This window comes from Camellia sinensis, chromosome 8 (genome assembly GCF_055761805.1).
Source record: "Camellia sinensis isolate YWXY chromosome 8, ASM5576180v1, whole genome shotgun sequence".
Classification (NCBI taxonomy): Eukaryota; Viridiplantae; Streptophyta; class Magnoliopsida; order Ericales; family Theaceae; genus Camellia; species Camellia sinensis.
Genome location: NC_138968.1, coordinates 199,451,486 through 199,464,697, shown reverse-complemented (window position 1 = coordinate 199,464,697; position 13,212 = coordinate 199,451,486). Strand labels below are relative to the sequence as shown.

At 39.2% G+C, this 13,212-nt stretch overlaps 1 pseudogene across 1 annotated transcript in view; it reads right to left on the bottom strand.

Moving 5' to 3' along the window:
• Positions 1-13,212, bottom strand: part of LOC114266090 (nuclear cap-binding protein subunit 1-like) — a 30,728-nt pseudogene that overhangs the window by 3,123 nt on the left and 14,393 nt on the right. The window contains exons 11-17 of the transcript XR_014339095.1: positions 9,416-9,500; positions 7,540-7,608; positions 7,347-7,400; positions 4,000-4,064; positions 2,855-2,993; positions 1,583-2,079; positions 399-698 (exon numbers count right to left, since the gene is read on the bottom strand). The product of XR_014339095.1 is annotated as a nuclear cap-binding protein subunit 1-like (transcript). The remainder of the gene's footprint in view (positions 1-398; positions 699-1,582; positions 2,080-2,854; positions 2,994-3,999; positions 4,065-7,346; positions 7,401-7,539; positions 7,609-9,415; positions 9,501-13,212) is intronic.

Here is a 13,212-nt window from a genome sequence, read left to right as displayed (position 1 = left end):
TTGTCTTAGTTCTGCTTTATCCTAAATCATTTAGATTCAAATGCTTCTTTCCAAGTCTCCAAACTTCGTGTTAACTCCTTCTCGAATCTCATCCACTAACACGATATCATCTGCAAAAAGCATATATCATGACACAATATCCTGAATATTTCTCGTCAACTCATTCATAACAAAAGCAAAAAGATAAGGATTTAAGGTTGATCATTAACCCTATAGTAATTGGAAATTCACTTGTCTCTCTAGCAGGCAATCTAATAATCGTCCGCATCTTGCATATATTGCAAATATGAAATGCACTTCTTCTATGAAACAGTATGACATCGTAACAAGAAGCAGTCGAATAGTTTTTTTTTTGGGAAAAAGAATGACAATGAGTACAAAACATTTGTAAAAGGTACCTCATTTTCTTCAAGGGCTCGAGCAAGCAAAGCCTCCTTCACCTCCAAAGATTCACAAAAAGATACCTCCGCCTCTTTTGTTTTTTCTGCATTAGCTTTCAAACGCTTTAATCTCACAGGGTTTTCACCCAGAACAGGCTCACCATCTACAAGCGTAAGCTTTGCCTCAGCGCCCTCCAACTCTGCTTTAGCTTTAGTTGCAGCTTCCTCAGCTGACACAACACTGTTCTTGAGGACTGAAATCTCTTTTCTTAGATCAGAAATACGATTGTATGTCTTATTAACAGCATTTCTAAGAATCTGTAAAGCATGAACAAAGGGCAAATAATGTTTACAACCAGTCAAAAAGGTATCTGTTTTAATTATTAAAAAAAAAATTATAATTATATAGAGAAACATATCACATACATCTTGAAAGATAACAGAAACAGCATAATTCTTTCCCATTTGATTTGGGATAGCACAAAACAGAATTTGTCCAGCTCAGATGGTTTATTAATAATAGCTGTGATAACATCCACCTAAACATCATATTGGTTCACAAGTGACTGTATGAATAATTCTTGGACAGTAAAAAGTGAGTATGCGAAGGAAGAACAGATAACTACTTCCACAAGTAACCAGAAGTGAAAAGGTTGACTCAATGAAGATCACGAAAAATACAAATCCTGATTATGTGGTCACAGTGAAGGAGACGGGAATGGCCAAACATATGAATTGTGATACTGGGAATGACCTTTTCATATATTACGCAGCCCTTGAGCCATATGGTAGATTTTCTCTGATGATGCTTCCTTCACTCTGTGCAGATCATATGGAAGCTGAAGCACCCTTAAATTTGTAGTGTACTGTTTATCAAATATTTCCAAACAGGATGCCGAGGGTAGTAATTTCTGTTGGGAAATTGGAAATTGTTATCTTGTATATAATTTGAAGGGGTCAAACACTAGATTTTACATGCAACTCTAATGAAGAAAATACATTGTTTCCTAATCTTCCATCAGGCTATGTGTTCCACATAATCAGGTTTGCTATAACCAAAAATATCAATTGCTCATCCAGAATATGACATCAAATCCACATCAGATAAAAATAGGAATTTTGCACGGACAAAGAAAAAAGAAATGATCAAGAATTCTGTGGAAAAGAAAATTCACTATAGAGCAGATGATGCAGTTGTGTACCTCCCACGGATGGTCAATGGTGTGAAACTGCTCAATGTTTGCTGGAGAGAAGACCCATGTCACAATGGCCAAATTAGATATAAGCCGATAACCCATCATTCGATCAATGGCTATAGCTGTCATTTGGGCACTGTTCTTCCAATAAGAGCTCACTTCAGCTATCAGCATGACTTGCTTGTCCTGATCAGTACAAATCCTTGTGATCACTTGGCCATACTGCTCCAAGACAGTGATCAAATGAGTAAAGCTTTTGAACATATGTCAAGAAGGGTCTGAACAATCACACCAAGTGTAATTTCAAAACCATGAGCCAGCATTACATTTTCTTCCATCCATGAAATAACTTCACGGATAGTTTGCCTCTCTTTCACCATGCCACTGAGTTCCACAGAAAGTGCATGTTCAGTTCCATCTCCACCGTCTTCGCCACTGTATTTGAAGTTTGGTACACCCTTTGGAGGAAGCAACTCCTCTAAAGCAGGGGCATTCTCAATGCTCTATGCAGACAAAATACAATGAAAAAAAATATCAAAACTCCTCTATGCCAAATGCAAGTGAGAAGCATACTATTTTAGAATTAAGGAAACCTAAAATTTTTCCTCTTCCTTCCACTTTCCCCTAGTTGAAGACAAGGTAGATACATGAACGTTTCCATTCAAGTAAAATTCAACTTCCATAATTGCACTGCAATGCAAAATGATCCCTACAGGGTACTTAGTGTAAGTTGAACACAACTAATTACCCATCCCCTTCTGTCCAAAAATGAAACCATCTAATGACAATTTGTACAAGTCCACTTGAGGCACACATGTATGATTTCGAAGTGAAAATTTGACAATACAGCATATAACTATTATATCAAATGGAATCTAATATCCAATCAGTATCAAGAAATTTATACCATGCAGAAAATATGAAGTACTTGTTGCAGTACTTGTTTTTTGGCAATTGAACTACATGTTGCGGCAATTGATTCATATGAAGAAAAAGGAGGCTAAACAATTTTTAATTTACCACCGGATGTGGCACATCCACAACCACAAATGTAAAGGGTGAGCACCATTAATATTCAACGGTTGTGGATGTGAACAAAATGTGGTAGAAAAGATGGTCAACTGTAGCATTATTGACAAGGAAATTGAGGCCCTTGCCAACATATAGATTACTAAATGCTCTTTTTCATGTCACCCAGTCACAATATTCAAATCTAATCTCTGAAGACAATTGAATAAGCCGCCATCAATGTATTAGCAGTTCGGCATACTTTACTACCTGCTTAACTTTGTCCCAATATGACAAACGGACTTCTCTCTCCAAGACCTCCTGAACAAAAACACGTTGTGGCGCCCATTTTGGAAGGTCTAAGACATAAGCCCATTCTTCCCATGGCCAAATGAATTGGAAGTTTGATCTGCAAAACCAAGAAGCCACCAACCAACAAATTTAACAAATAAAAAATCAAGAAGTCATTATTCAAAAATGACTGACAAACAATTTCAGGAGAAAAAATTGTTTTATATGCACACAGTACAAAAGGATGAAGACAAGACATGGCAAATTCCTCAATCTTAGACCATTTACAAGTTGACAAATGCATGCAATGGCAATTTTCTAAAGATCCCCAAAACTTTCCCCTCTATACCGTACACCTCATCAAATGAAAAAAATAAAAAACTACGGGTCCGTTTGGTTTAGTTTTAGAATTATGATTTGAGTGTGGAGTAGTGTTTTGAGTTTTGAGTTTTTGAATCATGATTTGAAAAGAGAAAATTTGTTTGGTTATGAATTTTGAAAATAGTTTTTGGATGATTTGTAATTTTTTTTTATTTCTTTTTTGATTGATTGATGTATTAAATGTGAGAAAATGAGAGAGGAGAGATGAGAGAGCAAAAGTGATTGATTGATTGATTAATAATAATAATAATAATAAAAATAAAAGGAGAAGAAAGGAGTTTTGAAAGTAATTTTGAGTGGTATTTTAAAATTTTGTTTGGTCATGAGTTTTGATCCAAATTATGATTTAAAAACAGAATTGAGTTTTGAAAAGTAAACCAAACGGTACCTAAAACTATCCTTGGAGAATTGCCAATATATTTGACAATTGAACACTATTTCGAAGATTTTTTTTTCTCATTTTCAACTGCATGTATGTGGTGTATTCCATATTAAAATCATTCTACGATTCTCTCTGAAAACATTCCCAACGGTTTCCCAATTAGATCCAAAAACAGTCCATCGATAATGGAATCATGGATTTAAATTACTATATTGAACCAAAAGAACATTCCAAGGCCTATAAGGTGCCATTATGCTTAAGAGCATCAGTTAAATTCAACATCATCAAAAACAGGAAAATATGTATTAGCCTGAAATCAAATTGCATAAGCATGGATGCCAAAATTTAAGCCTGAACTTACAGATGGTGAGAGAACCAAAGGATGAGGCGTGTTTGGCATTCCATATCTAAATCAGCTATTTTATCTGTAAGAATTTATGTATTATTGATTGATGTCTTGATTGATAGATTACAAGATGCATTAATTACAATTCCTATACAATCTATATATAGAAGAAAATGTGGTAGTAGGTGTAGTGGAGGTGATAGTGGGTTAGGTGAAGTGGAGTGTGTAGTGGAGTAGAGGTAGGTGAAGTGGAGTGTGTAGTGGAGTAGGTGAAGGTAATGTGGTAGTAGGTGTAGTGGAGGTGATAGTGGGTTAGGTGAAGTGGAGTGTGTAGTGGAGTAGAGGTAGGTGAAGTGGAGTGTGTAGTGGAGTAGGTGAAGGTAAAGATGGGAAATTCTAAAGTGGAGTAGGTTTAAGTGGGTGAAGTAGGTGGAGAGTAGGTGGATTTTAACAGCCCCTCGCAAACTCAAGGGGGATAGGAACTAACCAACTTGAGTTTGGAGAGAGTAACAAAACAAGAAAATACATAAAAATAAAAAAGGATAGGAGACACTGTATGGTCGTGTCAGACCGTTGGTGAAGACACTGTATGGGGTGTCATAACGTTGTAGAGGACACTGTATGGTGGTGTCAGACCGATGTAGAAGACAGTTTATGGGGTCATGTCGGACCGTTGTAGAAGACAATGTTGTGACAGTTTACGGAGTCTTGCTGGACCCTTGTAGAAACTAACCGGAATCAATGTCGGGACAGTTTACAGAGTCTTGTCGGACCCATAAAGGAGCTAACCGGAATCAATGTCGGGACAGTTTACAGAGTCTTGTCGGACACTTGTAAAAACTAACCGGAATCAATGTCGGGACAGTTTACAGAGTCTTGTCGGACTCTTAAAAAGTTGCACCCTCAAAAGGTGTGCCCAATTTTGTCAAAAGGCGTGCCATCAAAAGGCGTGCCCAATTCATCAAAAGGCGTGCCATCAAAAGGCGTGCCATCAAAAGGCGTGTCCACTTTGTCAAAAGATGTGCCATGAAAAGGCGTGCCAGTTTGTCGGGCGGCAAGAGGCACGCGATACGCGTGGCTGCCTCGGCTATTTAACCAAGACGAAGGCTGAGGCTGAGGCATACCATTCTGAAACCTCTGAAACCAACCCTTCGCTGAAAAAACTCTGCCTCTGCGGAGAGAGAAACTGTGGAACACTTTGTTGCCATTCTGTCACCAACCCTTCCGAACATTACCAGTCTGAAATTGCTATTTCGCTGAAACACTTAGCAACCCAAAAACATGGCCTCTTCTTCCCGTCCAGCTACCCAGAACCTGCTCACGCTCTTTCCAGAACTGAACGAGCCCACAAGAGAAATAACTGGTGCGGTGGCCAGTGAACCTCAACCAAACACCTCTGGTTTTGCTCCATTGAACTTTCCGATGCGGTCGGTGGAGCAAAAAATGGCGGTGCAAACTGATATTGAGGCTAATCAGTATACTCTGAAGTCATGCGTGGAAACCATGACGGCGGTCACAAATTTGTCGAACCGGCTGCAGAGTAGGACAAATGAGGTGCAGCATTTAAATTCCCAGCTGGCTCTGCTCCAACGCATGTATAAGGATGCGCGAGCAGAGATAAGTGTGCTGAAAGCAGAAAATAAGGAGCTGAAGCGGAAGGCCACTGTGATGTTCCGATTTGGAGGTCCGCCGTATGCTGCAGTGGAGGAGTATGGAGGAGTGAACGTGCTCGGCGGCGTAGGAAACACGGAGGCAGCACCGTCAAGGGCCGCCCAGGACGGAGGAAAGAAGAAGAGATCTGCAGCAGAGTAGAGAAGAAAAATCCCACTGTGGGTGTTGGGTGTGTTATGGTGGTGGTTTTTTTTTTTTTTTTTTTTTTTTTTTTTTTTTTCTCGTGTAAAATTATGATCGGGGTTGATCCTGACATGAATAAAATAAGTGTGTTTGGCAAACTCGAATGGTAGGTGTGGTAAGGCAGAAAAATCAACTGGAATGAATTTTTTTTTTTTTTTTTTTTTTTTTTGTGAAAATAATAATAATAATAATAATATTAATATGGAAATCATGGAGTGGGCGGTGGTACAAAAATATTGTGTAGAAAAAGAGGGAGATGGTGGAAAAGAGAGGCCACTCATGTTATTAAAATAAATTAAGGAATTAAAAAAAGTGATATTGGTTTTGTTTTCAAAAAAGATGGATTAAAATAAATATAAAAAAAGAAAAAGAAAGTGGAGACCATGATGAAAGGTGGGAACAAGTGTGCTGGTGCTGTGTTGTAATGGTCAGAAAGAGAGATAAGAAAATAAAATAAAATAAATTTCAAGGTGCTGTGTTGTAATGGCATTGAAATATCCACCATCATAAAGAGTATCAGTGGTGCTGCATATGTTTATGAGCATTATTTGAGGCCTTTCTTTCTTAACCCACAGCAGACTGTTAACGTCTAGTATGTCCCAAGGAAGAAGGACATCTTCAGTAAGCCAGATGACATTCTAACTGCTGCTGAGAAGTACATAGAAGAACATGGCCCGGAAGCATTTGAGAAGCTTGTTAGCAAGGATAGGGAAACCAAGTTCAGGAGTAGCAATTACACGTATTTTGATGAGGACCACAGCTATTGAGCCTTGTTTGGCTGAGGGAAACACCTTTTTTCCGCTGCTGTTAGGAGTATCTTTCCGGTGGAGAAGCTGCTATGGACTATTTGGGGAGAGTGATGTCGAAAGCCGGAGCCTTGGATCTCGCCACCGGCGTCGGCGGAAAGATCGAGAAAGACGATGTTCTCTCCGCTGTCCAGAAGTATGAGCAGTATCACGGCTACTATGATGCCGAGAGAGAATGAGATGTTATGAAGATATGATGAGGAGGTAGGTATGTAGTAGACAATTCTAGCGGACTAGGTTGAGGTCCGGCGGGCGGCCAAGGCGAGGTTGCCGCCCGCCGGTGAAGCGAAAAAATATTAAATTCTTAACCTTGCTCTGATACCATGTAAGAATTTATGTATTATTGATTGATGTCTTGATTGATAGATTACAAGATGCATTAATTACAATTCCTATACAATCTATATATAGAAGAAAATGTGGTAGTAGGTGTAGTGGAGGTGATAGTGGGTTAGGTGAAGTGGAGTGTGTAGTGGAGTAGAGGTAGGTGAAGTGGAGTGTGTAGTGGAGTAGGTGAAGGTAATGTGGTAGTAGGTGTAGTGGAGGTGATAGTGGGTTAGGTGAAGTGGAGTGTGTAGTGGAGTAGAGGTAGGTGAAGTGGAGTGTGTAGTGGAGTAGGTGAAGGTAAAGATGGGAAATTCTAAAGTGGAGTAGGTTTAAGTGGGTGAAGTAGGTGGAGAGTAGGTGGATTTTAACATTATCAAAAAGAGCACGTACAGCACCAGCAACAACAGCTGGAAAGGCCCCTGGAAGAGTCTAAAATAAAACCTTACAGCCAGAAGCTTTGCAAATGCAAGAAAGCTCACCAATCTACAGAACTGCATTCTTGAAGCCTCAATAGTATATTCACCGGAACCAAAACATAACATTTAGTCAAACGAACAGATTCCAATACCTTACAGAGGTCAATAATAACCAATGTGTAATACATTGGCTTGAACAGGGGGTGAGGCAACAAGAGTAGCTGCAGGGAAAAAAATGAAAAAAGTGGGTGTTTCTTGTCAATAGAGAAAACCAATCTAATTGAAATAAGGAAATTTTTTAACAAACATAGATTTTAACTAGCAAAAGAACAATGATGATAAAATTAGTATACCCTTTGTATACAAGTCAAACTATGCCAGTAGCCTTTTTACTTGCCCAACTCGTGCACATACAGATGATGTGCATTCATGTTGGAATGTCTGTATGTATTTGTATAGTTATACAATTAATGCCTGAATCTATGCATGCATCTGCTAAACTCTGCATGGAGTATTATTTATCTCATGGTGATAATATTTGGAACTCTGTGACTCTGACATTGCCTCATTATATGGTGATCCAATAAATGACCTTTTTGGTGATAAACAACACCTCAAAACACTTCTTTTATTGCATTACTCCAAACCAATGCCATGCTCATTTCAAACCGTTCTCTTCACCCACTAGTGGTTTTTTAGATATCCAACAAGTCCTAACACCCCAGTTCAAAGTTCCTGCAACTCACGCCCGTGATACATCTTAAAAGCCTCCCAGACCATTTCAGAACACCATAGACCAGTAAAAATGGACCTCCTCACTGCCCCCCTAATGAGAATTATTGTATCATCTGTGATAAACATCGAACTCCATTAGAGACTTATATTTTCTAAACTCAATTACAGATTCTGATTTTATGAACTCCTGCACATATGAATTCACATAGGAATGTCTGTACATATGTACACATTCATGCATGCATAAGTGTTTATATGTATGCATGTATGAAGTCTACAACCAGTGTTATTTGTCACAAATGACATAATGGGAGACATCACTTAGTCTCATAGAAGGCTATCCAATCATGGCCCTTTTTTTTTGTGATAAAACTCTACTTCTTTCTCAGTAGACTATGTAAAAAAGGGCTTTAATCAATTCATCAAACATATGCCATTTTCATTTTAATCCTTTTTCTTCACCCACCTGTCGATTTCCAGGTCCAACTAGTCCTTTACCGCAATTCAAATGCCAATTATACCATTTGTTTTTTTGGTTCTGTGCCACTTACTGTTCTTTATAATTTATAGTTGACATCCATCTCTAAAAGTTCGTAGGGCATCCTCATGGAAAACAATTTGACCATCATGATCATTGTATTTGGAAAACCACCATATCCACAATGTGGTGTTGTTGGAATTGTCATATCATGTGATGATGACTTCAATCTAGTGGATTGAGGATGACAGCCAACTGAAGAGGCCACCTTTCCAGCAAATAAGCATTCCCCCATTGTATGTAATTATCCTTCATTTTTCCAATCTTGTTTGCATATAGTCTTTCTTACTTTTTGGAGCAGATATCCACCACCTGCTGGCATTTTCCTCTCCTAGCTTTTCCACATCACAAAAAAAACGAAAAAAAGAAAGAAAAAAAAAGACCAACAGTTTGACAAAAGACTACTTCCCGTTATCCCAAAAGATAAATTTAGGCTCACTTCTTCAAATCAATTTAAATAAAAAAGAATTTACTGATCTCATCTAACTAACTTCTGACACCATGATTCTTCAATATCTACACAGAAGGAAAGTCATTTCGATAAAATTGAAAAAAAAAATTAATAATAAGACAATTGTGGTTACACATGACACATGAAAAATATCCAAATGTGGCTTACTTCTCACATAGGCAAACTATATCATATTTATGTATACATAAAAACCGAGCAAAAACTAATTATGAACTTGAATAAAAACAACTTAGCCACTCAATATTATTTAAGAAACAGAAATGGAGCAAACATCATTTTTTACATGAGAGAATATGGTCTCAGCCATGAGATATTCATGTCGGAAAGGAACGGGTAGCCCAACTATGCAGGAAGCACATTCCTTTCGACTAGCTTTGCATGAACCAGGAAACAACAAAAAAAAGAATAATGAGGTTGAAAAAGTCCCAGCACTAACATTGCATAATTTTGATAAACAAATGTATTTGACTATAAAAATATTGAAAACTGGTAAGAAACATGACCACAACAGCAAATCAAGTATGGTGCACAATATCTCTCTTTGCTTGGTATTCTCTTATGCAAATTAGACTGTTTATTTGAAGGGTAAGGAATCTAGGAAGCATGGATACGGGATATGGTGATACGGATCTGAAAAAGTAGGATATGGGTACAGCGGGGATACGCTCGTAAAAAAAATATTTTATAATTTTTGTAGAAATTTAATGTATAAAGAGAAATAGAGAGAATTAATTATGTATAGAGAAATAGAGAGAATTGTATTATTGATTGATCTATATTGATATTTTCTGTCTATTACAAATGGTTCCTTATATAGATGTAGGTGTAGGTGTAGTGGGTTAGGTTTAGTGGAGTAGGTGAGGTGGTAGTGGTGTAGTGGGTTAGGTTTATTGATAAATTTTAACAGCCCCCCGCAAACTCAAGGAGGATAGAAACTAACCAACTTGAGTTTGGAGAGAGGAACAAAACAAGAAAATACATAAAAATAAAAGAGGATAGGAGACACTGTATGGTCGTGTCAGACCATTGGTGAAGACACTGGATGGTGGTGTCATAACGTTGTAGAGGACACTGTATGGGGGTGTCATAACGTTGTAGAGGACACTGTATGGGGGTGTCATAACGTTGTAGAGGACACTGTATGGTGGTGTCATAACGGTGTAGAGGACACTGGATGGCGGTGTCAGACCGATGTAGAAGACAGTTTATGGGGTCATGTCGGACCGTTGTAGCAGACAATGCTGTGACAGTTGTTGTGACAGTTTACGGAGTCTTGCTGGACCCTTGTAGAAACTAACCGGAATCAATGTCGGGACAGTTTATAGAGTCTTGTCGGACCCATGAAGGAGCTAACCGGAATCAATGTCGGGACAGTTTACAGAGTCTTGTCGGACCCTTAAAAAGTCGCACCCTCAAAAGGTGTGCCCAATTTTTCAAAAAAGCGTGCCATCAAAAGGCATGCCCAATCCATAAAAAGGCGTGCCATCAAAAGGCGTGCCATCAAAAGACGTGCCATCAAAAGGCCCGCCCAAGTTGTCGGCGAGCACCGAGAGACGCATGATGCGCGTGTCTGCCTCTTCGTCAGGGTCTTTATAAACTGAGGCAGAGGCAGAGGCTGAGGCTGAGGCTTGGAAGCAGAGACAAAAAACCTGCTAGAAAAACTCTGAAAAACTCTTCGTTTTCTGAGAGAGATTTCTGAGAGAGACACTCTGTAACACTCTGTTGTCCAGAAAATGGCTTCATCTTCCCGTGGTCTGCTCACTCTCTTTCCAGACCTTAACGAGTCCACAAGAGAAATAACTGGTGCGGTGGCCAGTGAACCTCAACCAAACACCTCTGTGTTTGCTCCGTTGAACTTTCCGATGCGGTCGGTGGAGCAAAAAATGGCGGTGCAAACTGATATTGAGGCCAATCAGTATACTCTGAAGTCATGCGTGGAAACCATGACTGCGGTCACAAATTTGTCGCACCGGCTGCAGAGCAGGACAAATGAGGTGCAACAGTTAAACTCCCAGCTGGCTCTGCTCCAACGCATGTATAAGGATGCGCGAGCAGAGATAAGTGTGCTAAAGGCAGAAAACAAGGAGCTGAAGCGGAAGGCCACCGTGATGTTCCGATTCGGAGGGCCACCATATGCTGCAGTGGAGGAGCAGGGAGTAATGATCATGCCCAGTGGAGTGGGAAACACGGAGGCAACACCGGCAAGGGCCGCCCAGGACGGAGGCAAGAAGAAAAGACCGGCGGCAGAGTAGAGAAGAAAAAAATCTCACCTGTGAATGTGGTTGTTTGTTTGTTTTTTTTTTTTTTTTTTTTTTTTTTTTTTTTGTGTAAAATTGTGATTGGGGTTGATCCCTGAGATGAATAAAATATGGTTTGGTGTGCAAAGCTAGATGGTATGAATGGAATTGGAAAAAGATTAAAAATAAGGTGAAAGAAAAATAAAGAAAGAAATAATAAAAATATATTTGAAATCAAAAATGAAAGATGGGGGAAATAAGGAAAGTGGTTTGGAGAAAATAAATAAAAATAATGGAGTTTGAAATCAAACGGAGGAGAGATGATGTTTTTTTTTATTTTATTTTATTTTTTATTTATTTATTTATTTATTTATTTATTTTATTATTATTATTTTTTTTTTATAATAAAAAAAGAGATATATATATATATATATATATATATAAAAAATAAAGAAAGTGGGGAAAGTGGCGGTGGATGCAAAGTGGGTTGGAAAGTGAAAAGATGAGAGAGTGAAGGGTATTGAAGAAGAGTGAGGAACGATGGGTCTGTGAGACATATGCTTGTGAGAGAAAAGGAACCTGAAAGAAAGAAGAGATGGGTGTTGTAGCTCTGGCAGAGGGATTGGTCTTAGTGAGATCAGACAAGAAACTCGAATTTGATGAAGACGAAGCAGCAAGAACATCTAAAGGCCTCAAATCGGTCTTGAAGTCCCTAATTTCTTCAAGCAAAGGAGCCAAATCAGAATAGATCTGTACAGTCCCTCTTGAAGGCACCTCCAAAACCGGCAGCAGACAACCGTAGCATGTCGCGAACAAGGCGGAGACGTATTGAGCACGGCCAGAGCGGAGAGCTTGACCGAGGGTTCCAATCGATTTCTGGAGATCTGGAAGCAGAGAGAGACCTTCGGAGAAGCCGTGGCCTTGGTGATCGATGGCGTAAGTGGCGAAGCCGGACTTGGCGAAGAGGACGGAGGTGAGCTGAATGAGCCAGCTCGACTCGCCGGTGAACCCGTGGACGACGGCGACTATTCCGATGATCTTCCCCTTGACGCTTTGAAGGAGAAGGACGGCTCAAACAAGTCTGCGATATCGAAATATATCGAATCCAAGTACGGTGACTTGCCAGCGGGGCACACAACTGTGTGAACAGCTTCATTCCTCTGGAATTGGTGATGTACCTCTCTCTCTCATCCTGGCATTACCGTAAGGGATGAGCTCGGAAAATGGAAGACATGAACACGACTGGACATTCAGCACTCCACATGTCAACCTTGGCATCATATTGCTGAAATTGCAGAATTTCTGGGGCCATATACAGTGGAGACCCGCAAACTGTCTCTGCGTGATCATTAGGATGTAAAATTCTTGAGAGACCAAAATCAGCAATCTTTAGCACTGCATCACTGTGAGGGCTTGAAAGCAAAATGTTCTCTGGTTTCAAAGTGAAGGTATGTGTTGTGTAGAAAATAAGCGGAATAGGTTGAGGTCCGGCGGGCGGTCAAGGCAAGGTTGCCGCCCGCCGGAAGGCAAAGAACACCAAGATCTTTAACCTATAGCTCTGATACCATGTAGAAATTTAATGTATAAAGAGAAATAGAGAGAATTAATTATGTATAGAGAAATAGAGAGAATTGTATTATTGATTGATCTATATTGATATTTTCTGTCTATTACAAATGGTTCCTTATATAGATGTAGGTGTAGGTGTAGTGGGTTAGGTTTAGTGGAGTAGGTGAGGTGGTAGTGGTGTAGTGGGTTAGGTTTATTGATAAATTTTAACAATTTTTATAATGTAGTATGCATGAAAATAAAACTTAGAGCAAATTAATAAATAAAGAGACAG